The following is a 4,674-nucleotide window of genomic DNA, read 5'->3' as shown; positions in this document are numbered from 1 at the left end:
CGACAGGTTAAAACAAGACCAGCAACACCGCCCGAATGTGCCGACAAATCCCGATAGGAGCTGCACATATCCCTTTCTCAGGGCACACTCAGATTGTCCTAGGTACGGGTAGGCCAGCCCAGAGTTGCCCCTGGTGGCCACCGGGCTGACAGGTGGACCAACACTCAGAGGAGCACTGGCCGGGGGGTTAAAATAAGATGACCCTTGAGTCTGCAGAACCCAAGGGAAAGAAAAGGCTAGGTGGCAAATGGTAAAACCAATGTTGGGCATTGCTGGAAAAGCTTTAATCAAGGCGAAATATCAAGGGGTTCCCATTATAACCCAACCGCGTAAGGAACGCAAAATCCGGGAACATAACACCGATATGACGGAAACTAGGGCGGCAAGAGTGGAACAAAACACTAGGCGAGAGGCCGAGCCTTCCACCCTTTACCAAGTATATAGATGCATTAAGATAACATGGCAATATAATGATATACCAACAAGTAAAATAATGTTCCAACAAGGAACCAACTTGTCACCTGATGCGACTATACACGATGTCGGAGGCACGACTTAGAGACATAATCGCATTGAAGGCATATGTCGCAAGTTAGGCAATCTTCACAACATCCCATGTAATATAAATAATAAAGGGAGATAACATAGTTGGCTTACACTCGCCACGTCAATCAAGTACATAAATAACATTACATCATCCAAACACTCATGGCCCGACTACGGCGCCAAAATAAAAGAGAACCCAACATGCGACACGGTCCCAATCACCCCCAACTGGCACCACTACTGATCATCGGGAAAGAGAAACATAGTATCGTTGAGAGTCTTCGTCGAACTCCCACTTGAGCTCATACGCGTCTCCTGGAGCGGAATCATCAGGCCCTGCATCTGGTGTAATAGTAATCTGTGAGCCACAGGGACTCAGCAATCTCGCACCCTCGCGATCAAGACTATTTAAGCTTATAGGTAAGGCAAGGTAAAATATGAGTGGAGCTGCAGCAAGCGACTAGCAAGTATGGTGGCTAACTTATTCGCAAAGGAGAGCGAGAAGAGGAGGCAAAGCGCGAGCGAGAAACTAGAGAGCAACCTGCGCAAACATTACTCCAACACCGTGTCCACTTCCCGGACTCCGCCGAGAAGAGGCCATCACGGTAACACACTCAGTTGATTCATTTTAATTAATTAAGGTTCAAGTTATCTACAACCGGACATTAACAAATTCCCATCTGCCCATAACCGCGGGCACGGCTTTCGAAAGTTCAATCCCTGCAGGGGAGTCCCAACTTAGCCCATGACAAGCTCTCACGGTCAACGAAGGAATAGACCTCCTCCCAAGACGTTCCGATCAGACTCGGTATCTCGGTAATTCAAGACACTTCGACAGGTTAAAACAAGACCAGCAACACCGCCCGAATGTGCCGACAAATCCCGATAGGAGCTGCACATATCTCTTTCTCAGGGCACACTCAGATTGTCCTAGGTACGGGTAGGCCAGCCCAGAGTTGCCCCTGGTGGCCACCGGTAGCTGACAGGTGGACCAACACTCAGAGGAGCACTGGCCCGGGGGGGTTAAAATAAGATGACCCTTGAGTCTGCAGAACCCAAGGGAAAGAAAAGGGCTAGGTGGCAAATGGTAAAACCAAGGTTGGGCATTGCTGGAAAAGCTTTAATCAAGGCGAAATATCAAGGGGTTCCCATTATAACCCAACCGCGTAAGGAACGCAAAATCCGGGAACATAACACCGATATGACGGAAACTAGGGCGGCAAGAGTGGAACAAAACACTAGGCGAGAGGCCGAGCCTTCCACCCTTTACCAAGTATATAGATGCATTAAGATAACATGGCAATATAATGATATCCCAACAAGTAAATAAATGTTCCAACAAGGAACGGCCTCCAATCTTCACCTGCAACTAGCAACGCTATAAGGGGGGCTGAGCAAAGCGGTAACATAGCCAATCAACAGTTTGCTAGGACAATGGTGGGTTAGAGGTTTGACATGGCAATTTGGGAGGCTGGCAAGCAAGTGATAGGCATCGTAGCAATGGCATAGCAAAAGAGCGAGCAAACTAGCATAGCAAAGATAGTAGTGATTTCGAGGGTATGATCATCTTGCCTGCACAGTTGTCAGAGTTGACTGGATCCTCGAAAGCAAACTCAATGGGCTCCTCGTTAGCGAACTCGTCTCCCGGCTCTAACCAAACAAGACAGACAAGCAACAAGGATACAATCAACCACGTGCAAACTCCAAACAACACGATGCAAAGATGATATGCTATGCGGGATGCGATGCGGGATGTAAAATGCAAGATATGATAGGAAATGCATGAACCTGGCCTCAACTTGGAAATCCAAGTGTGCCACTGGAAATATGAGATGAAATCTCTTGAAAACGATATAAAGAACGCCGGAATCGGAGTTACGGTTTGGAAATGGCAAGCGATTCAAAAATGACACCGGTCTGCGATTTACAGCAAGTAGGCATCTAAATGCAATGAGATGAACATGCTACAGCACCCAACCATGACAACAAAATACATGGCAGGGATGCACGCAAGATGCTTAACAAAAGTCTAGCACTGAGCTACGGCCAATTCATCCACTAACAGGTTCAAACAAGCATGGCAAAAACGCAAATGGTAAAACAGATCTCAGACTTAGTGAAATTAACACTTGTCTGGAATTTCAGATCATATAGCCCTCTTCGGAGCAACAAAACAACATGCTAAAGGACCTGAACATGGCAAAGTAAAGCATGGCATGGAGCTACTCAACAAGCTTAACAAAAGTCGCTTAGTGACCTTGAGCCAAAAGGGATCACAAAATATACTAACAAGCACACGATCATAGCAAAAACATAATCAGTTTTCAGACAGTGAAAACTGGGACATGCTGAAACATAACTCACGAAGGCATGTTTACTAGCTCGATGAACTCAGCACGGTGCAAGTCATGGCAAGACAAGCATACATCCCTTAAGAAGGAACAAAATACAAGCTAGACATGGCAAGAAAAATGGCATAGCATGCACGGGTCAACTACAACAACATCGGCAAAATCGCAAACAAGTTGACGATCTGCCTAGATTCACAACGAAGCAAAAGTAGAGCTCGATTGACTCAAGCTAGGGTGCTCCATAATTGCAAACAAAGATATGGATGGATAGAGCACTACAAGGTTAACAAAACTACCTTACTGATCATCCTCAAAAGAGGCACGGATCACTAGGAAACAACAAGAACATATGGCATCATGAACTAAACAATCCCAGGACTTAGTGAAATCACTAAGTCCCTGAAAACAGAATTAGCAAGTGCACCACTTTGCAAGCTTGCACAAGTCACCACACACATCCTAAAAATACATGGGTTGAACCTATGGATAGATGACAAAACCCTTAACAAAACATATGTAGAACTCACGGGCATATCATGCACACAATAATCATGGCAAAAATGACAAAAGTGCTAAACGGAGTAGCAGATCTGACAATTAACTCAAGTAGCCCTCTTCTAACAGCATTTCGGGCATCAAGATGAGCTCAAATGAAAATGATGCAATGGAATGAAATGATGTACTCTCTGAGATGAACATTTTGATATGCTATATGCATGAATCGGAGCTACGGATGCAAAGTTACGGAGCCGCGAACATGGGCACTTGGATCTGCAAATTCCGGGACTTGGTGAAAATATACCCTCTGGACTGGAGGGTGAAGCGGGACGAGGAGATCCGGGCGGAGATGATGGCGTTTGGATCGCCGCGGCGGAGCTCGGCCGGCGGCGGGGAGATGGCGAAGGCGGCGGGGCACTCGAGCGGCGGGGCGGAGTGAGGAGTGCGGGCCGGGAGGGTGGGGGAGCGGATCCGGCGACAGTCCGGCGAGCGGCGACGGCGGCGGGCGGAGCGGCCGGCGGCCGAGGCGGCGGCGGACGGCGGGCGGTGCGGGCGGCTCCGGCGACGCGGTGGCGGAGGCCGGCGACCGGCAAGGCGGCGGGGAGAGCGGGGCCGGCTCGGGCGGCGCGAACGGTGAGGGAGCTCCGGCGGCGGAGCTCGCCGGCGGCGGGGAGATCGGCGAAGGCGGCGGGCACTCGGGCGGCGCGGCGAGAGGAGTGCGCGGCCGGAGGGCCCGCGGCGGGCTTCGGGTCCGGCCGGCGCATGTGGCGCGGCGGCTCGCCCTGTCAGTGGGCGACACGTGGCGCGGTGGGGGCTCGGACATGTCCGGCCGGCAGGTTTCGTCCGGCGTGAGGAGAGGGAGAGGGTTAGGGTTTGATCCGGTTTGGAGGATATATATAGGCATAGAGGGAGCTAGGAGAGTCCAAATGAGGTGCGGTTTTCGCCCACGCGATTGTGATCGAACGCTCTAGGACATGGAGAAGAGTTTGGTGGGTTTTGGGCCAAATTGGAGGGGTGTTGGGCTGCAACACACACAAGGCCTTTTCGGTCCCTCGTTAACCGTTGGAGTATCAAACGAAGCCAAATGGTACGAAACTTGACAGGCGGTCTACCGGTAGTAAACCAAGGCCGCATGGCAAGTCTCGGTCCAATCCGGAAATGTTTAATCCCCACACACGAAAGAAAGCTAGAAATGACCACCGGAGGAGAACGAAGCGCCGGAATGCAAAACGGACAACGGGGAAAATGCTCGAATGCATGAGAAACACGTATGCAAATG

This window comes from Triticum urartu, chromosome 6 (genome assembly GCF_003073215.2).
Source record: "Triticum urartu cultivar G1812 chromosome 6, Tu2.1, whole genome shotgun sequence".
NCBI classification, from domain to species: Eukaryota; Viridiplantae; Streptophyta; class Magnoliopsida; order Poales; family Poaceae; genus Triticum; species Triticum urartu.
The sequence above is the reverse complement of the archived record's forward strand: the minus strand, read 5'-3'. Positions refer to the sequence as shown.